Source organism: Colius striatus, chromosome 4 (assembly GCF_028858725.1).
Source record: "Colius striatus isolate bColStr4 chromosome 4, bColStr4.1.hap1, whole genome shotgun sequence".
NCBI classification, from domain to species: domain Eukaryota; kingdom Metazoa; phylum Chordata; class Aves; order Coliiformes; family Coliidae; genus Colius; species Colius striatus.
Genome location: NC_084762.1, coordinates 87,107,588 through 87,129,861, shown reverse-complemented (window position 1 = coordinate 87,129,861; position 22,274 = coordinate 87,107,588). Strand labels below are relative to the sequence as shown.

General features: G+C 46.0%; 1 long non-coding RNA gene across 2 annotated transcripts in view; it reads right to left on the bottom strand.

The window, feature by feature from the left end:
• LOC133625360 (uncharacterized) overlaps positions 1-22,274 on the bottom strand; it is a 36,731-nt gene that overhangs the window by 9,974 nt on the left and 4,483 nt on the right. Inside the window, exon 3 of one of the 2 annotated variants that reach the window (XR_009818684.1) lies at positions 1,546-1,699. This is a non-coding gene — a long non-coding RNA (uncharacterized LOC133625360). Of the gene's footprint in view, positions 1-1,545; positions 1,700-19,581; positions 19,906-22,274 lie in introns of those variants that run through there. The other variant, XR_009818685.1, reaches the window with a different exon arrangement.

The following is a 22,274-nucleotide window of genomic DNA, read 5'->3' as shown; positions in this document are numbered from 1 at the left end:
CATGTATCCCATCTTAGACATGACCACAGTTCAGGCAAAGGGCAGTGACCACACAGTTTCACCATGAACATTTCTCTCACTATGAAAGAGCGTTTTCTCTCTCCAGGGCTGCAGTGAAAAGACTCCAATGACTAGTAACACAGAAAAGCTAACAGTACACTGCAGAAGAAAGTTTATATATAAGAAAAAAACCCACACATTCTTTGCCCACTTTAAACTAAACAAGAGTAATGTACTACAGTAAATTCTTATTGTTCCTTGACTTAGGGTGACAAACTTGACAATGGACCATGAACATCAATCTCCCTTTCTCAAGAGGCAGCGCTCCTGAGAAAATATTGAGGGCAGAAGTATACCAAGTATTTTCCAGAGTTGCATCTGCTTAGGTACAACAGCTGGTACAATTAAATTTTTAACCTCTTCCACTCAGCATTTATCCACACAGCAATATGGACTAGCCTGTCCCTCAAAAAAAGGAGGTGAAGCACAGGAGGTGGCACAGCAAAGGCAGAAGAATATCTGAGGGGGGAATTCCCCCTGCACAGGAGATACAGCAAAGTGCAGAAAAGCTCTCAAGGGAGATGCTAATCAACTGAGCTCTGAAGGCCTCAGCTCTTCACACGTTACTGGACCTGCAGGTTGACGTGGATGCTCCTGCTCCAGGTGCCAGGCTCAAGACACTGTTACTCAAAAAGTCAGAAGCCGGAGCAGCTCCAGGGCTGGTTCCCAGGAGGTTCATGGACAGCCCCAGCAGCTCCTGGGGCTTAAGTCGTCTTGCCAGTCCCCACTGGGACTGCAACAGCCAACATGAGACCTCCCAGTTGGATTGAAACCTCCTTGGAGATCATATTCCGTTCTTCAGGAACATCCTTACTCTGCCAGTCAGGGTGTATAAACACTGAGAACGGGCTCAAGACAAGTGGCTCACAGTTTTAAGCTGTGTCCAAACTTTGAATAAAATTGAAGGGCCATATAGGAGAGAGTCAAGCTTTCATGCAGTGGGTTTTGACATCCTAAGCAATAAGCAAGCACCCTGAACTCCAGTCCCCCTATGCAGGATGCAGATATTGCCCACACCTTGCAGACCCTCCATCCAAACAAGCCATCCTAGCTGTGCTGACAGTGCAAAGAAGCATGTAGGGAATGATTCATCCCATGCAGATGCCTACAGCAGGTCAGGGTCAGGCATTTCCTAAAAATATCCATTTCTCTCCAACAACTGTAAAAATGGGCTGAGGAGGACTGGTTCAGTCGCTGGTAATTGCAGCAAAGCTGTCTACTGCAATGCCCAAAATCTAGCCAGAAACAAGGTCTGTGTGATGCAATATATATATCTTCAAGACAGTCTTCAACCCTTCTGAGACCCTCAAGTACATCAACAGTCTAAAATCCTGCCATCAGCCCTGAAGAAGTAAAATACAGGTAAACTTGTAACGACAATGAAGTCTGGAGGTCCAACAGAGAGGTCTCACCCATAGGGTGCAGGGAAGCCCAGGAGGACTTGCATTTCCAGGCTTAAGAGTGCTGAAAGCCATCACCACTCACCTCATTTCCCAGGAAAACCTGGCAGGATCTGGCCTCCCTTCCACATGCTCCTCCTCTCCCTTTTTCACAGTCAATTGATGTCAGCATGCCCAACCTTGTCCCCTCTGTCCAACCAAGATGCTTAATTTCCTCAAATCTTCAAAATAAGGCTGAACTGGAAAACAATTATATATAAATGTGAGGTTACATATCTATTTAAATAAATCTATATTTTTATACAATCTATTTGAGGGGACAGGAGGCCCCTGTGAGTGGCTGAGGTAGCAGCATGTTCCTCTACAGCAGTGCAAGGACTGGCATCAGGGATGGAGCCATACAGCCTGTCCCATGATGAATACCCATGATGACCCTGCAATGAGGCACCAATGCAAGCATGACAAGGTCCTCCTGAGATACTCAGTCAGCTCTAGAGCAATCCCTCAAATGCTCTTAAAGTAATGGGAGGAAACACAGCCAGGAGTGCCAGGAAGCCTGAGATGATGAACCAGTGCCCTTCTCGAGGTGCTTGTCCAGGGCTGGCCAAGAGCCACAAGTAAAAGAGCTGGAAGCCTCCAAGTCTTGATGACAGCGCACACTACAGCCTGAGGGATGCACAGGACAGACAGATAGACATCAGGCTCGGGTCCCCAGCACTGTGCTAGGGTCCTGGCAGTCTGTTTTCTCCCACCATCTAGATCCCCCATCCTCTCTTTCCTCTCAGTCACTGAGACCCCATGTTGGGGCAGCCATATATCACATAGCAACATATCACACAGCCACTCTGGCAGTGTGAGCTTGAGGCAAAGCAGAGTAAGGAGGCCTTTATTACCATCAGAATAGCCTCATCATTTAGCCTACTTAAACCAGCCACATTTGCACTGCTAAATTTGGGAGAGTAGGAGAAACATTCCTTCAGAATGGGAGGTGGGGGAGGGACAGACAGGCTTTTGGCCTCCTTTAACTCCCTGCCAAGTGCTCTGTAATTCAAAGTCCTTGTCAGGGATGCCACCCTGAGCTGCAAAGCTATGGCCCAGACCCAGCAAACCTGGAGATCCAGTGCCTTTAACCCCTTCCAGACAGTATCTGAGCTTGGCTATTTTAAGAAAATGATTGCATCAGGCTCTCTGAAATAGCTCCTACTGAAACAGCAGGTTTCCAGGAGGTATGTAGAGGGAATTCAAGACATCTCCATGCAGAAAAGGAGGCACTCAGTTTCAGATAGCCAAGTTTGAAGACCCTGCCCTGAGGGGAATGCAGTGCTCAGATCGTCAACAGCAGCAATCCTCCATTCAAATTGATTTAAGGAGCTGTGAATGGCTGTTTTTTTGGGTGCAAAATAGTTGAACTACTCAGGAAAGCCAGCATCTATACCAGCAGCAGAACCTGTCACCATCCCTGGCAGCATCTAGAAACATTGCCTTGACCTGCAGTATGGGCACCCCAAAACATCCCATTATCAGGTTTTGCTTTTGAGATGAGAGAAGCAAACTAAACCTCTCTCTCATTCTTATTGCTGGCAGGTACAGGAAGGAAACACAGGTTACAGCAACCTTTCTGGGTTTTTCATAAACACCATGAGCACTTGCAGATGCTCAGAGAAATCTGTCCCTGGAAACCCAAACCACTACAAGTCTCGGGGGTGTTGCTGCCCACACCTGACAAATAAACACATTAATTAATCCCAGAAGGTGTTAGATGGTGTACAAGGTGAGGCAGAAATTTTCCCTGGTGCTCACACCCAGACATTCGAGGGAGCTTTTGAGGAATCCAGGCCTGAGCCTGGGCAGCCAGCTGCAGAGTCAAGGCTGCTCTCCTGGGATCTTTCCCAAGCGATTCACATGCACACATGAAAAAAAAAGTCAGGCTTGTTTGCCGTAAAAGTGGGCATCAAACGCTCTGACATCAAGAAGGATGATTAAAGACAGTTGAGCTAGGAATAAAGATTAAAAGAACTAAATATGCCCAACTTGGCTAAGCAATGAGTAAGAGGAGCCGTGATAAAAGACTCCAGGCATCTGAATGAAGGGAGTGGCATGGCATTAAAGGACTGAATAAAGTATCTTTCTGAGAAATGGATCCATCAACGATCTCCCAAGAGATAAGGTACAAGCCTCATTTTTTAAGGCTTTTATAAAACCAGTTGCTAGAACTGAGGTTTTCGAGGAGAAATCCACATTGCCCTGAAGGCATCACGCACCAAAGCTTTTCATCTCCTGCACTGGGTGCTGAGAACAAAGCACAGGATGCTACAGGACACTTGGGAAGTGGCAAGTACTTCATTCTACCTCACTCCCCCCAAAAAAGTAGATATGCCTTTACACTCTAAAATTTATATTTTTATACATATATATTTACATATATATTATTCCTTGTTTTTAATTCATCAGCTGGAAAACAACCACTAGCTCATTCAAAATTAACAGGTCTGGGGGTCTTACAAGTACTTGACCTTTTCCCCCCAATAACTAAAGATACATTGGATCTCACAAATGTAAGAGCCTGGCTTGAGCTTTGCAGTGATACTCCTGGAGACCATAAGCCTGGCCACTCTTCAAAATCAGCCATACACAGCAGTCACATGGGCAAGGTGACAAAATACCTGTCTGCACTCCTCAGAGAAAGTATCCCTCCGCAACTGAGGGACCTGATACAATTCATACAGATAAGTAAGCCCTAAGCCCTGAGAAAACCACCCAGGAGAAAAGCTAAACCTGCCCAGAAGGAGAGTAAAACCTGTTTACACTGGCTTTGCCCCAAAAAGCCATGTATAATGCATGTAACATACACACCTACCTAAACACCAACTCTGTGAAGCCAAAGCAGTGGATTTTGTGTAATTTCACAGGATGTCCATCCATATGAGGGTCTCATGAACATCCCCCCCTGCAGCACAAAATTAGAGGTATACTCAAGGGAAGAACCTTGACCTGGCCAAAACATGCACTGTGAGGTGTCCACCAACACCAGCTTATCGGTTGATTTGATGTGCCTGAGGGTTGCAATTAACCCCCAAATCTTCTTTCAGGTGCTTCTGCCCCAATACTCTTGATGCAACTGAGTATGATTTACAAAGCTCGGAGGCATCTCAGATTTCAGTACCTGAAAGACTCCTTCATCAACAGCCAGAACACATTTGTCACTGTTGTAATTTTAAATCACAGTTAAATTCACACCATGGCAACACATCATCAAAGAGGTAGTCCAGTCCCAGCACCCCCACGGCTCCTCCGACCTGGTGAGTCAATGCAGGGCATTCGGATCTAAGAGAAAACTAGCTAGGGAACACACACAAAAAAAGAAAAGGTGAATAATTTTCTTCTAATTAATTCCCTAAACCAGTTCAGTGGGGTTCAGACAAGTACCAGAAATCTTTCCCCTTTTGGCATGAGTGAGATCAGCTGAGCTGCAACATGTGACTGCAATCCAAGGCAACCTTTGTTTGCAAGACTAAGAGTGCAAATTTTTTATTTATTTTTATTTTTTTTTCCTCTTTCCCACATCAGCCTCTTAAGTCTGCAACTGCCTTTCTCCATGGGAACAGGAGATTCACCATTTACTGACTGCTGAGTTTTACTGCAGAGTTGAAACAGTGTGTTCGCAGAAGATTTTTATTATATATATTTATTTTTTTTAATAACTGGAGTGTTTTAGTAGGCAGTGAATCTTCCTGCTTTGTGGTTCCTTGTCTCTTTGTGAGGCTGAAGTACAAAACCAGGCTGCCAGATTCATTTTATGTACTGCAGAAACATGATTCGACCCAATCCAAAAGGCATGCCAACATAAAAAAAGACACCTTCAAAGTGGAGGAAATGCTGCACTTACAGTTTGGGATGAAAAGGGGGAAATTAAAACATCTAAGAGAGATTATTGTACCTTCTACAAAACCTCTTCCTCTTCCCATACAGAATCAACTGCTTCCATCACTGCAGCAACACTGATGCTCGAGATAACCAGGCTCAGGGTATCACCATCACAAAGAATTAAAAGCTTGCAGGCTGTATTCAGATTACTCCTTCCTTTCACTTTGATGTTAATTTGGGGTATTCTCCACTCAGGCCTCGACTGCAGTCTTCTGTCATCACAAATTTAGACAGACAGCCCTTGTGGCCTTCAGTTGCCCCTCTCTGACTCACAACTCATCCTTACAGGGACGGGTTTGAGGATCTGAAAAAGGAAATGTAACAATTTGATTCGTACAGTTCCCACAACAGGGACTAAAGGCTTTTTTCCTCATCCAGTTAGTTTATAGGAAACAACTGTTTCCCCAAATGCAGATAAATTTCTACTGTTCACAGTAGTGGATTGAGATTATCCATAAGTGGGGGGAAAAAAATGGAGAACCTGAAAGAGGAGCAGGTTCTGGGGCAATGGTGCATCTCCTGCATCCCTTGCCCAAACGTGTGGTGCTCTGTTAGGAGAAACAAAGAAAGGTGAGCTCAGGTGCAGCCCACGTACCTCCACCATGGCTGGGGGATGGCAGAAGGGAAGATGTAACCCAGAGAAACCAAAAAGCTGGATCCCTGTGGCTTTGCACTGCTGGTGTGGATGTCCTGGTACTCAGCAGGACTGCACTACGGCACTTCTGCAGAGCCAGCATGGAAAGCACTCCTCCCTCATCAGGAACAGTCCCTTTGAAAGCCACTGGAGAGCTCATTGTACAATTAATGACCTACAAAGAAACCCACTTGCTGTTACTCTGTTTTTTCAGTTGCAAAGAGCAGCAGAGCCCGATCCTCAGTGCACAGCTCTGCAGATGCTTCGCTGCTCACACACCTGCGCAGCCTTGCCAGCATAGAGCCCTGCTGCCAGCACCAGATCATGCTCCTGGCCACACAGGCCATTGCTGTATCCCACCCTTGCTAAAATAAAGCACAAAAAGGCACTCTGATACATGAGAGAGACAACTGACAACCTAATCTCAGCACCTTGCCTTCTCACAGACTGTGCCTCAGGATACCTTCACAGCTTTCTGGGAAAGACACACTAATGTATTCTGCATGTGGGCAGCAGGGCAACATGCACCAAACCTAGCTGGGCAGGCAGGCAGGAAAGCATCCTCTGAGGGACGACAGAAAGAATAAAACAGTAGGAACTGGCAAGGACAGCCTGTTGAGCATCGACACAGAAGACAACCAGCCCCAGTGCCACCTCTCTGGGCTCTGGAGAACGAGCCCCAGGGGGGAGGTGTGTGCTGGAAAGCAGCCAGTTCCTCATGTCCTTCCCAAGAAATGCTTTCTCACCCTGACATAGGCATTTTGATATCCAAGTCAATTCCTGCTCCCACTCAGCAGAGCCTTTGCTGGCAGTTGTTTTCCCTGGGTATTTTCCAAATGCTTACCCAGAGCTTCTCATCCTCATTCTGTCACATGACAATAACTGCTATCCTATTTTTGCTCAAGATCTGAAAAGATGGGAGAGATAAATGAGTGTTTTTCTGGTTTCGGGAACACGGGCACATCTGCCTGTGCAGACAGCTGCTCCTTTGCTGAGGGAGAGGGGATACACTTGCCCTGTGCACAAAGCTCTTGGAGATGGAACGGAGCAGGATACAAGCACCAGGACTGCTGCTGGCAGCCTGGAAAGAGTTACTGCTGGTCTTCTGCCTTCCTAACAAAGCAGCTGCGGTGAAGAATGCAAGTGATGCAGCAGCATCCTGGCAGCAGAGAGGGAAAAGGGTAAAAAAATCCAAAAACCCCAAACAAAAACCAAAAACCTAAAGCTCTTTGGATGAGGTTCAGGATGACTACACTTTTACTGTAAGTGTTTAGTAACTCTGAGTCGCATAGCCCTTCTCTGCCCACTTAGGGCCACGACACGCAGATTACAAGCTTCAAGGAACGCTTCACACACACGCCTAGTCGAATCCCCTGTCCAAGGGAGGACAAAAAAGCCTTTAACAAATTAAGCTGTGTTTCCCATTTAAGCAGAGCCCGATTGCTATTTATTTAACAATTTTGAAGTGTTATTTTAGCCTTCCTGGTTTGTGTGTGTTGAGAGGCTGTTCCTGGGACAGCAGCCAAAGTCGATTAGAGCAACCGGGCAGGCACAGACGGAGGGAAAAGCAGGGTGGAAGAGCGAAGGAAGGTGCCAGGGCAAGGCTTCACAGCAGGGACAGCCACTGGCAGCCCCCAGCCACGAACTAGGAGGGAAGGGAGTAGAAAACTGAGAAAAGCAGTGGGGAGAAAGAGCCAGTGTGGAGAGGAGTGCCCAGTTTCCCACTGTTTGGTGGCTGCTGGCAGAGATGCTTCACTTTCAGCACAATGATGCTTTGCCCCAGGCAAGGAGATGGGTGGGGGTAAAAGTAAAACCATGGCAGACCCACACATACAAGCATCCAGCCAGAAGGATGGCACAGAGCTCTCTGCAGTGGGGATGTCCCACACAGGTCCTGGTGAGGCACTGACTCGCCTGAGATTCTTTCACAGGAGAACTAACCAGAGGATGGATGATGCACTTGGGTACAAATGCTGTTTGATATCCACCTGCTTAGCATGCCCTACAGCACCATCAGCCCTAGGACAAATGCATTGAGGGAAGAAGGACAATATTAAACATCTCCACACAGGTACTAGGTAAGTCCCACTCTGGGGTCTTGCATTCTACTCCTCCTGCCATTGCTTTGCTTCCAGGTCAGTCTCTAGGAATTATTTTTGAAGCAGGCAGGCAGAGATGAGACAGATGGTGGTGAAGTAGCATGGATGCCACCCCAGATGAGCAGCTTTCCTGCCTGCATCAGGGGAAACTTACCTGCTGATGGGGGCTGTGAAAAATGCAGCTTGGACCACTGCCAGCCCCTTCCACCTCCACACTCTAAAACATGAGACTCCCTCTTTCATCTGGATTGAAGCACAAAATGCTGCTTTAACCACCATTTTCCCCTAAAGAGCTCAGGGGCTCCTCAGTCATGGTGGCTCCAAGCACATGAGCTTCCTCAGGCTTAGATGCCCCACCACCAAGTGCTGTCATCAGCCCAGAGCCAGGCAGTGGCAAAATCCTAACAGGTCTTCTCCATCCACAGTGCAGGTGGAGAGCAATGTGAGAAGAAAACCCCAGGAGACCTCTCATATCCAACTCCTCTACTCCAACAAACTCCTATGACCATTAGATGCAGAGTCTCCTCTGGTCCATGCATGAGCAGACATTTCCTTGTGGCAGTGAAAAAAGCACATGTGCCAGTGGAGCCCTGCTAAAGTATGCTGGCAAGTATGAAATTGGGGTGCAAATCTACAGAAGGAAGAGGCCAAAACACAAGGAGCACCAGAGAGGAGCTGAAACATACTGACAGATTAGAGGAGCCAACAACAACCCCAACAAGAGTCAGGCAAAAGGACTGCATATGGCCAGAGATTTCAGTGAACACAGTCACCAGGAGCACCCCATAGACTTGTGAGCACAAGCACAGTGGCGAGCCACGGAGTCATGACCCTGTCCTGCACAGATGCTCCCAAGCCAGGGTCCCCCGGTGATCAGTGAGAGCAGGACCCACAGCCACTTCTCAACCTCCTGCAGCACAGACCTAAGCCAGTGCTCCCCAAGATGCTCTGGTCAGCTGCACATGGGAATCACTTTACCACAGGACTCTGTCAGGACTCAGAGAACACCCAGCTCTGCCAGCAGTGAGCCTGGGCTGCATCTCAAAGCAAGTGTACTCCCCTCCAGCCCCCCAACACCACCTGAGAGCCAGGCTTATCACTCTCTGGGTGCTTATTCTCCTTCACTCTCATTTTTGGATAGTAACAGAGCATAAAGGAAAGTAACAAGCGGGAATTAGAGCAGAAGGCAAACACAGCCCAAAATCCAACAGGTAGTGGGGGGATCAAGTGGCCAAAGGAAAGTAAGCAGAAGCGAACCAAGGAAGAGACACAGCAAGCCCAGACACATTATTCTGCATGCTCCAGGAGTGCAAACTTGGAAGGAGCCATGGAAAAAGAAGCCCCAAAGCTCATACTCAAGTGCTCAAGGCTCACTTTGCTTCTGAGGTTTTGAGTAAATAAAGACCTTCAGTATCACCCAAATTACACATTGCTTTTGAAATTTTAGCATCAACTAAGCTAGAATTGAAGTCTAGGTCTCCTCAGTAAAGCTGCCATCTACATCCTCCAAGACAGCAGACACAGATGCTGTGCTCTGCACTGTGCATGGATGCAGCAAGGCAAAGGAACCTTCCAAACCATAGGGCAAAGCCCCACAGTCTAACAAAAAAAAGGCCAGGCATATCCAGTCGGGTTGCCTATCTATGATCTTCCTCTTCAAGGCACTTTTATATCCTCCTGTGATTTTAAAACCCACTATATACAGTATCAGCTTTGATGCTATGTGTTCTCATTATCAACCAACCAATACCAGAGTATCCTTTCTTCTTTCAGTAAAACCCCTCTTTCCCCTAGGGGTTACAGCTAGTAGGACAGAACAGACCAGGCATTTAGCATTTAATCACCATAAGTATCAGCTTGAATCATCTAGGCCTCCAGAACATTCCCACTGGCTTCAAACACCAGCCCAGTAACAGTCCCATTAGACAGCAGTTGCAGGGGTATTTGGTTTAGTATCTGCAGAGGAGGAAATCATCAGCTTGCATCACAGCAAAGAGTGACCAATTTGTGGTCAACCAAAAGAGCAAGTGTGATGCATTAACGTCAGAAATCCGGATTGGGAACATCAGGAGGTGTTGGGACACTCGGCCTCAGCAGGACCAAGTGGGGCAGAAACCATGCCAAAATCTGGATGCAAGGACTGCAGAAACACTGAGCCAGAAGGGACATAAGCCACCCAAGCCTTGAACCCTCTCTTGGCTTGTTTGTCTTCATGCTGCTCTCCAAGGCAACACTCGTGCAGCTCTGCCAAGAAGGAAGCAGGACTCGGCTGCAGTTCTAAGAGACGAGCACCTCTCACCTCACCATCCAGGAAAAGCTGCTGTGCTGCTAACAAAAAGGTTTCTAACACTTTTTGGGACAGCTCCAGCATCACTCATTCTCCTTCATCACCACCACCAGGAGCTGGAACCTATGCTCTGAGAAATGCCAGCCCACCCCACTGCTACAAGGCATAAGAGATGATGCACTGGAAGACAGAGCCCAGACTTCCCTGCATGCAATTTTCTTCTAGTGCTGTCCTCAGACACAGAAACACACCACGTGCTACTCTTCTCACACCACCCTCCTGGATGTCTCAAATCTGCTATGTTCCCTTCAAGACTCAATTCCACCAGCTGCTCAACTACCTTTCCCCTCCTCACCCTGCATTCTTTCCTCCTCCTCCTCCTGCCACTTGTTGTCCAGCCAAAACTGTCTAGCCATACATACTCTGACATAATTTTGGGGATATTTTTCAGCTTTTTCTGTACTGCCAAATGTTCCTTGTCCCAGCTCACAGTATGCACATATAGGTTGTAGCTACACAAACGACCCCATGATGAGCCACAGTACAGCCAACATCAGGGGTGTACAGATAGTTATCTTCAAAATTACTGCTGAAGACAGCATCCCATCAAACCATAGCCTGCACCCATGGGTTGGAGGTTTTTTCCCTGGGTTTAACATATGCAAATTTTCCAGTTATTCATCCTATGTCAAGTTTCCCAAACAGAAGCCTCATTTTCCCAAGCTGCTTGCTTTCTTATTAAAAATAGAGAGGCTGAGACTGGATGCTGTATTTCAAGCAAAGTTTTATATGACAACCAAGACTGAATTATTACCTTTGCTATTTTTCTGTGAGCTATTCAAGATCTGCCTTTCTTGTAACAGCATCCAGACTGTTGATTCACAATCAGCTGGTGATTCACTGCAACTCCCATATCTCTTTCTGCAGTTAACCCTGTTACTGCTCATGTTGAGTAAATGCATCTGATTTCCAAGAGCACTTTTTTGCTCTTGTCTTGATTCAATTTATTTTTCTTGTCTTCAAACCACATGCTGCAGTTCATTAAAATAACTAAGAGAAGATGCTATCACTTAAAGTACCTGCAAAGTCTCTCAGTTGCATTTCATCTTCTGCATCCTAGGCACTCTATCATCTAATTTGCTACTGACCCTCAAAATGCCTTCCTGATCCAACAGTGAACCATTTCTTTTCACTTCTTAAGTACCCACTTATGATGATTTCATCTTCTGCACATTTCCCCAGTTTGTTTATCAAGCTGTTGGGATTTCCTCAAAAATTACTCAACAGCTTTCAGCACTTTTTTTGCTAAAGTCACTAAAATATCAGACTTTGTATAAGTTTGTCTAGTAGCTCTGCAAGCCTTCCATCCCTCAAGAGTACTTGCCACACCAGGAGGTATCACAGTTATGAGTTGGTAACTCAGATTATACAAGTTCTACAGTTACTTGACATTTTCTTGTAAGTCAGATGAAGCAGATAACCCATTCCATATTCAGGATGATCATCACTGTTTTTCTTCAAGTCTCACCTACCCATCTGTCTCTCCATTCCTACTTTCCATGGCTGAGCTAGAGCTTGAGAGCTCATGGAGCTTACAAAGAAAAGCTCACATCCAAAAAGTTAGGCCTTCTTATTTATGATCTTTAAATCATAAACATGATTTCCACTTGAAAAGAGAACACTTCATTTAGCAGATGAAGTGGCTCTAAAGGGTAATGCAGAGCTCTGAAGGATTTTTTTTAAAAGGGGAAGCAAGGAGAGAAAGCAAAATGACACTTCCAGAAAGTTTTCCAAAGGAAATGAGTAACTACTTGTTATTAAATGATAAATCTCAGTCCTTGGGAAGTGGCATTGTCTGAGGTCTATTTTTAATGAGAAAACACCCCTGTCACTGGCACAGGGGCTGAACATGCTGATGGGACGCGTGTGTGGACAGTGGGAGCGCTCACTAGAAGCCATCCTCCCATTCCTGCCTCAGTGGGAGCCATCCTCCCATTCCTACCGTTCTCATTGCTTATCAGCAACCAAGATGGCACAAAAAGTGGCTTAGAGAGGGAAAAAATACGTGCAACAAACAAGGACCACTGTTTTCCATGGAGGGAAGCCAGGAGGAAACACTGAAGACCAAGCAGAGGGACCAGATTCTGAGCATAATCTTAGGCTTTGCTTTTGTTTTTCACATGTGAGGGATGCACATGAGGAAGCAAATCTGTGCTGACTCCAATGCCTCCATAGGGTTTCAGGTGACCTCCTATATGCACCAGTATTCCCAAATTGGGGGCCTGTTGGGCGCAGAGACATAGTAAACTCCACCACCTCTTTTCCCAGGATCTGCTACCAAGACAGGGCTTTTCTGGGAAAGCCACCTGATGCTGCAGCTCTGCTGATGCTGAGCACCTCAAAGGTGTAATTAGCCTCGTTTTATGCTGATAAATGAGTCCCAGATTCCTGTGGCAAGGTGACTCACTGACTGGGAATAGGCACATGGTGTCAAGTGAAGGGAAGCAAAAGTCAGCAGAGGTAGCTGGAGGTTCAGCTACAGGCATAGCCTCAAAACCAAACCAGAGGGACCACAAGCTCTCAGACAGCTCATCATCACGAAGCAAGCCTTCTCATACATTGGCACAGGGACTATTTTTGTCACCATACGCCAAGCCCCAATCAAGCATTGCCAAGCCTGAGCCACAAAGTTCAGTTGCAGATCTATGTCCTCCACATGCTCAAGCCAACTCTGACCCAAAACCACACACCCCTCACAAACTTTCCAAGCTGCACCAGGAACAAGCAGGAAAAGAATAACCTCATGTACCAGTACAAGCTGAGAAATGAATTCTTAATAGTATAGGGGAAAGGGACCTGAGGGTCTTGGTAGACAGTAGGATGACGACGAGCCAGTAATGTGCCCTTGTGGCCAATGGCATCCTGGAGTGTATTAGAAGAGCTGTGGGCAGTAGGTCAAGAGGTTCTCCTCCTCCTCTACTCTCAGGAGACCGCATCTAGAATACTGTATCCAGTTCTGGGCCCCTCAGTTCAAGGACAGGGAGCTGCTGGATAGAGTTCAGTGCAGGGACACAAAGATGATGGAGTAGAACATCTCCCTTCTGATGAAAGGCTGAGGGAGCTGGGGCTCTTGAGCTTGCAGAAGTGGAGACCAAGGGGCGATCTCATTAATGTTTGCAAAGACATAAAGGATGGGTGTCAGGAGGATGAAGCCAGGCTGTTCCCAGTGATGTCCAATGATAGGACAAGGGGTAATGAGTACAAGTTGGAACATAAGAGGTTCCAAAGAAATACACGGCAGAATTTCTTCACTGTGAAGGTGAGGGAGCACTGGAACAGGCTGCCCTGATGGGTTGTGGAGTGTCCTTCTCTGGAGACATTCCAAACCCATCAGGACGAGTTCCTGTGTGACCTACTCTAGGTGGTCCTGCTCTGGCAGGGGGGCTGGACTAGATTATCTTTCAAGGTCCCTCCCAGCGCTTGAGATTCTGTGAATCTATAACTGACTTGCTGAAATACAACATGCTATGCCTAATTTTACTGTCAGGGTTACCAAGTTCTGACACATATTGCCCAGGGAAGTTGTAGAGTCTCCATTCCTGGAGATATTCCAAAGTTATCTGCACGTGGTCCTGGGCAAGTGGCTGTAGGTAGACCTACTTGGGCTGGAGGTTGGATCAGGTGACATTTGTCCCCACGTACTCAGCACTAGTGAGGCTGCACCTCAAATACAGTTCTGGGCCACTCACTACAAGAAGGACATTGAGGTGCTGGAGCATGTCCAGAGATGGGCAATGGAGCTGGTGAAGGGTCTAGAAAATATGTCTTATGAGGAGCAGCTGAGGTTGCTGGGGATGTTTAACCTGGGGGAGGCTGAGAAGAGACATGATCACTCTCTACAACTACGCGAAGGGGAGTTGTAGTGAGGTGGAGGTCTATCTGTTCTCACCAGTAATGAGTGATAGGACATGAGGAAATGGTCTCAAGTTGCACCAGAGGAGGTTCAGATTAGCCAACTTTTTCACCGAGAGGGTTATGAAGCATTGTAACAGGCTTCCCAGGGAGGTGGTGGAGTCACCATCCCTGGAGATATTGAAAAGACACATAGATGAGGTGCTGAGGGATATGGTTTATTTTAGTGATGGGCCTGGCAGTGTGAGGTTAGTGGTTGGACTTGATGATCTTCAAGGTCTTTTCCAACCATAATGATTCTATGTGATTCTGTTCAGAGGTCCTTTCCAGCTTCAACCATCCTGTGATTCAGTAATTGCAAAGATGGACTGCATTGCAACCCTGCACATTAAATTAGCTTGCACTGACCTGGTGCAAAAAAAATCTGTAATTATTCAACTTCTCAACTATTTCTGACATTCTTTCCATACAGGAGGTTTAAGCCTTTTTTTTTTCCCCCCTTCCTTTTAATAGTAATGAAACACGACAGTTTGCAAGAGATTATATAACACACACACACACACACACACATATCACTCTTCCAAAACAGCATCTGAAAGCGTTTGTTTGATGATTTTTTCCCCCCCTCCCACCCCTAAACCACCACCACCCTGCTGGTCTCATTCATTGTGCGGCATTTTGCAACGAAGCGTAAAAATGGCATTAATCATAGCTCTGAGAAAAAACACACACTTCTCTGAGGTCTGAAGTAATCATTTGGAAGGAAAACTTCCAGGAGCCAGAAGGACTGACAGAGCTGGAGACTAAAGTCCTGCTTTTCAAAGGCCAAGTGTATCCCAGTATATCCCTTGGACAGCTGCCCTGAGCCAAAGTTATAATACTTTATTCTTTAGTTCAAGTAGCAAGAAGGAGATTTGGTACGAAATCAGAACAAATATCCAAAGTGAATGGGGAGGTTTAGTGGGCAAATGTAGCATAAATCTAACGTGAGGCTTGAGCAATAACTACAGCTTTGGTGACAATCAATGTCTGAAGCCTCAGTTGTGCCTCATCTCTAGGACGCTGTAGGGACTGGAGCCAAAATGACCAGGTAAGAACATCCATCCCTTGCAGGCAGCACCCAAGCATCCTGGATCGAGTGACAGCACTCATCCATGGCAGTGTCACTTCAGCAACAGGGAGAAACACAGAGATCTGCAAAGTCTATGGCAAAAAATACAAATCATTATCATCTTTGTGTTTTCTGGCCAAAGACCACAGCAGAAAATTACTTTCTACATAAATCAAGCTCTTTGTCCACCTCCACTGATTTACTGCTTCTCAGGGACACAAGGAGGGACTTCTGTCAAAGACAGGGTTGGGAAAAAGCATGAGTCTCTTTTCTACATGAGATGCTTTAGCAGAAATTTTGCCAAAGGCTTTGCAATCCCTCTGCTTTGGAGGTAAACCATTAATAATTTAAACTCCTCCTTTTAAATTAGGAAAAGGCACTAAAAGAAACTATTGAAAGAGAAAAACCATCAAGCTCACCACCGTCTCCAACTCAAATACTGACATTTTCTCTCAAACCCCAAAAGTGGTTTCAAGGAGCTGGCAAATGAGGGATTTAACTTCTTCTTAGCTGTTCTTCTCTCATATTTGCTCCTCTGCCATTACTCTTCCAGGCAAAGCAGTTGACTACGAGGACAGGGCACACCAAGCATCCTACTACAGAAGCCCCAAGATGCTACAGCTAGAGGCAGGGGTGGTGTGAGCAGTTGCTCACAGTCTCACAGGATATGACAAATATTTTTAGTTTATTGTTATATTAGCAGGACAGGATAGTTCAGTTGAAAAGTACCTATAAACAACATCTAGTCTAACTACAAGCACTTTGTATTAGAAGAGCAAGGGGAAAGAGAAAGAAAATAATCAATATCTGATCTTCTTTCTTCCGTTTAATCAATAATCCCAGACCATTGTGCGCAGTGAAGTTCCCAACTTATTCAAAGCACGTGTGTCTCTGCGTATCTCAGCTACTGATACTGTGTCTTATCAGTACCTTTCATTCTTTCCTACTCTTGCAAGAGCTCTGCAATGTTATAAAAGGATATTTATCAACAGATTTAAGAGGTAAAAAAGCCCAACGGGGATAGGTCTACCTCACTATCAAGGCTTTTGCAAGAGCAAGAACAATGTGGCAGCCCAAGATTTGGTGTTGTCTACACAAGCCCCACCAGGGACCCCAGCTCCTTTGTCAGGAGCCAGCCTGGGTGCAAGCCCCTATCCTGGTATCTAGGCGGCCAGATAAAAGCACACATTCAAAGACACATCCCCTTCCTCCACACATATCTACATACTTCAAATGACCAGTCCAAGTTTGCAAGGAAAGACGAGTAGGGCCAGGGGACATCATGCATTTCCTCCATACCATGGCTCCTTTTGGACAGCCAGCTCAGCTAGCCAAGCTGAAGAAGGCCTTTGCATTGACTTGACTCCCCAGTGCAGCTGTGTAAACACTGGACAAGTGCAGCCACATGTGTCTGCAAAGGATGCTTAAATACATCATCTACTTCAGGAACAAAAGAAAGAGGAGCAATAGCTATTCAAAAACTACATGCCAGCTCTCTGGTGACCGAGTGCCATCCTCTGATAGCTTTTTTTAGGCAGTCATGAACTCTACATTTATTTTGCCTCCTGCTCCCAGCAGCTCCTAAACAGTGTGAGCTAAATATTTAGAGAAGAGTCACTGTTTGTTTAAGTTTCAATCCATACTCACTGAGGTCCAATATGCCCAGATCCCAAATGACAGCTGATTACAGAAGAGCCTGAAAACACAGCAAAGGAGACCCTGATGCTTACCAGACCTTTCATCTGGACACTTTCTCTGGTGCTTGAGGCACCTTTCCCAGTTTCTTTCAAAAGAAGCAGTACCACAGCTCCCACCACCCAAGGTCCACGTTCATGAGATGCTTTGTCACAGCTCAACGCCACAGAGCCCCAGGTTGTGGGGAGCCCCTGGTGTTCTCCAGAGCTAACTTCTTCCCAGCTGATGGCAAGATGTCTGTATTGCTTCTGGAAATGCAGCTAAAGCACCTGAGGTGCTGCACAGCATGCACCAAGGCAGGGTGCAAACCACTCCGAGGGCCCATGCAGCGAACCTGCTGCACATGGGGCATGACATGTGCCACTGTGGCTCAGCAAGTCCTGCCCTGACCTGTCCCTTCTGTCTCTCCTGCATTCAGCAACAGCTTTTCCAATTTACCATAGATCCCACTCCAATAGCACAACAAATGTCTCCCATACCTTAAAAAATACCAAACATTCGCTAAAATGAGACAACTTTGGTGAAGTTGAAAAAGACACCTGTGTGTGCCAATACAGTTCTGCTACAGGCAAGCCAAGTCAAATAAGCCACATGGTAGAGGATGACAGCACTTTCTTGGACAGGGTTTCATGGGTAGGCCAAGACAAAAATTAGACTCTGCTTTAGACATGGTGATTTCATTCATCCCACAGTCACATGTAGGCCCAGTCTTCCATTTGGGACATAACTGGGGACTCACCACCATGAAGATGCACAGGAGAGGCACAGCTTTTAAGTAGACATAGCACTACGTAAACACATCCCAAAGGAGCATCTCGCTCTGTACATGGTCTGTGTCTAGCTTTGCAAGCTTCAAGAGGAACAGCAGAGTCAGGGAGGCACCACCCAAGCAAACACTTCTCAGCATCCTCTGATGATCACCCAAGATCAGTAATTCCTTTTGGTTTTATGGTTTTACACAAAAGTCGCTGTGCAAGGAACTAAGCAGAAGGCGATATTTCACCTCAGATGGGCGAGAGGTTCAAATATCTTTGTCCTAGCCCATCTACTTCAAACCCAGCACCTGATTTGAACAGCCCCTTGTAGGATCACATGTTGCTAAAGAACTCAAAACCTCCACTGATAGCTACTGTTATGCTCACCAAGCATTGTTACTCTTCACCAGCACTGCAGAAAGGTGGGACTCAGCAATGTTGCTGGGGTTCCTCAGCTCTGGAAGTGTTCAACACCAGGCTGGATGAGGCTTTGAGCAACCTGATGTAGCACAAGGTATCCCTGCCCACAGCAGGAAGGCTGGAACTAGATGGCCTTTAAAGTCTCTTCCAACTCAAACCACTCTATGATTCTGAAATGATTCTCTGGTGAATAACAGGACCCATCCTCCCCTGCACAGGGTGTTTAAAGGCATTTCATCCCAGTAAAACAGAAAATGTGCTGTGAAGCAAGAGGATGACTTTTGCAAATGGATCTCAGGGTCAGGTTTGCATGTTGCCATCATTTGAAGTCTCAACATCCAATACCAAGGCCCTTGTGTGGGTGAAGAGACCCAGTGGTACACATGGCAGTGCCCATGCTGCATGTGTTGACACTTCTCCTCATGCATCACCTCTGCCCAGGTGAAGGCTCGTGCACGTGCACACAGGGCTGCACCCCACCAAGATTTATGGATGTGCTCATATGTACATGCACAGGCCCACCACAAGCCTGCCATGCTTGCAGACAAGATTAAAGAAGAGACTGGAACATGGGGACTGGAAATAATGACAAGTGCTTTCATCAGTAAAACCCCAATTACCCAGCCTGAACGCAGCCTCTCATCTCCACGAAGCAAGCAAAGCTACTTACTTCAGAGACGTCTTTACTGTGATCTGACTTTTAAAGAAAACAGAGGAGCTGCCCTGGCTTTCTCATGTTGTATTTCTCTGGGTTTTGGGAGAGAGACACACATCACCATGGCTGGTGGGTCCACTGTAGCCAGCTGTAACCAAGAGGTTGCAGGCACAAGCCTACGACTATGGAGCCTTGGAAACTGCAGCTGGTCTCCTCCAGTGTGTTCTGTACTGTAAATACCATGGAGTTGGCCTTATTGATGCTTCATAGAAGACAGACATAGATGCTTCATGGAAGAAAGCAAAATTTTACTGGGGCATGGAAGAGAGACACTTTCCTATTTCAATTCACCTGGATTTAAAACAGTAAAAAATAAAGATGGGAAAAAAAAGGAGAAACATAGCCCCCCTCCTTCCCCTTTTACATAAATATTGGATCTGAGCACTTTATGCTCTTAAGAAGTTAAAAATAGGAAATAATATATCAAGTCTATGTGCTGCATCTTTTATCAAAGCCTTTTATGAACATCAAAACCTGCTCCTCTGTGCTCTTTTATACTTTCCTGCCATCACTCATAATCCACAAAAGAGGCTATGGAGATACAAAGGGTAAAGCACTTCCCAGCACTGTCACAGGGAGCCAGGGACAAAAACCAGCTTTTCCTCAAAGCTCTGAAATGTAAGAGCAATTTTATGATATAATGTCACTTTCAGCACAAGAGATTAATAATAGATATTCGTAATATAATAATACTTTCATGAGTAAACAATGCTTTGCAGTGTCAAAGCTTTTCAGCAGCACTGTCAAGCCTTTGCAGGAGGCTTGACAGTGCAGTCACCGTAACACCACTGGGAAGCACACACTGCAAGAATAAACATCGCTTTAACTGAAAGGCAGGGACTCTCTGGGCAAACTCCATCTGTGTTCTCTACAGACACACATCCAGATCCTCCCTATAAAAAAAAAAAGAGGTATGGAGATTAACAAAATCAACTAGAAACTCTTTACATGTAAACTTGACTTTGACCCTGCCATCTCTGAGACCCTGCAATAAATCCAAACCTCCTCCCCCTCTGTATAGTGAGGGGGCTTACACTCACCTATATGCAAGAGATATGAACATGAATTAACTCCACCATTTAAAAAAAACCCACATTTGGAAGATGGTAGCTGTTAAAACATTCATGGCTCTTACACAGTCTGTTTATATAAGTGGATATGGAGCAAATCCCCCACGCAAACCACAGCAAACCTGAGAGCACCATTTAACTGTTCAGCATCTTTTACACAGAAGGCAAATTCCACAACTTATGGTCACGGTTATTTTTTTCCTGCCTCACACAGTAAGAGTTAGGAATTCGAAGGGAGGAAGTGATAAACTCATGATAAAAAAAAAATTCCAGTGAACTTTCAGCATTATCCTAACCAAAAAAGAATTTCCTCCTTAGTCATCCACAGGCAGGGTAAGCCAGCTCCCTCGTGAATCACAGAAGAGTAAGGAAAAAATGCTTATCTGGGAGACTACTTCTCTTCCTAGCACCTCAGTATTTAATTTTTAAGCAGGGCAGAGGTCAAATCAAAACCACCTGATGCTGATGTAAATGCAGCCCAGGATAAAACTGTACAGAAACCCCAGCAGAAAGAGTTGCTCCTTGCAGAAAGCTTAATGAAAATCTGAGAGATGGTGTCAAAGGGGAGAGAGAGGGCATTTTAGCTTCCCTTTGCCCCCTACCCCAGGGAGCTGAAGTAGCTTGGGAGCCTCAGCATCACTCAGCACCCCAGTGAATATCCCCAGCACTCCCCTTTGGCCAGGCAAACTGAGGCATAGAGCCCAGGCTGGAACCAGACCTCTCACCTGGACGGTAGGCAGGGGTCCACCTTCCAGAGGCACTGGGGCTGGGATGCATCTGTGCCTCATGCCCTAACTTTGCCTACAATAACCTATATAAAAATATACAGTATTTTCATCACACAGCAGCAAAATGCAAACTCAGGTCCATTTTGTTGCTGCTGGAGCCTCAGGTCTCTAGTTCAACTTCCTGGCTTTGACACTGTGAAGTTAAGAAGGAAGCAGTGCAGTGATGGTTTCCTGTAAAAGCAGAGCTGGCAAAACCACAGGATCCCCGAAACACTGCCTGGGAAAAATTAGGAGGATGGGTGAGAGATTTTCTTCCAGCTCAAGAAACATTCTCAGAAGAAAAAACTGCTCAAAACAGTACTTGGTGTTTCTGAACTGGACTCCATACCACAGGACCAGAAGATTGGTGGCAGGCTGGCTCCATGGGCATCATTCCTGCCTGGCACTTTTTGTCTGTTATCTGAATTCAGCAACCAGACTAGCCTGGAGATTATTTAAACTTAAATATAAACTCTTCAGATCATGTCCTAGTCTTGGCTTTAGGACAGTGCAAATTTTGCCACTTGAACCAACAGCCCCTCCAAGGGCCTCTCGCAGCCTTGGGATGCCAGCCAATTCTGGAGGCTTTACATTTTCGTGGCATGAGACAAATTTCACTATGAGTTCCTCACTATTAATTCACATATAATGCTGTTCAGCAGATGAGAGACCAAGAAAACAGCCTGTCGACACCTTCGGCTCTGCAGAGCCCCTCAAAGCAGAGCAAAGGATTCGAGAGGCGCACAGATATTCTCGCTTTGCTGCCTTTAGCTATGATATATCTTGTGATAGCTCACTGCTGCTTTGCACCCTGAAGCAACACAGTACGTCAGCAGATAGTTTTTACTGTGTGCAGCAAGCCAACACTTGCAGATGCAAGCACTCATGGAAAAAGCAAAGCTCACACATGAAGGAGCTATATTCTGAAAGTAATGACTGTGGTGCTTTATAAAGAGCAGAGCAGCATCTCAAAGCAGTAGCTAGAGGACCGTTCAACACATACTAGCAGGATTCCTCCAGGCCTTTAAAAATATATATAAGTATTTATTTACTTGAAATAGAAATAAATAGAAATATTTATTTCCTTGTATATCCACAATTAGATGCCCTACAACAAGGGCACAAAGCTTGGGTACAAACAGCACATGCCAAGATGCTGTTAGTGAGTATCCCAAGAGAGGGACAGACCCTAAGGAGTGAAAATGCATGTTGCAAAGGGGGCTGAAGGCTTTAGCATAATCTAAAGGACCAACATCCACAAAGCAATTGCTTTGCTGAGGCTTGCTCTCACCACTGCCCAGTGAGCAAAAGCCAACATCCTCCAAACCATGGTCCTGGGGTTAACAGCAGCAGGATGCACACAGCATGGGACCCATCCAGCAGGAACCATCAGCATCCCTCGTCCTGGGCTTGAACTCCTCCAAA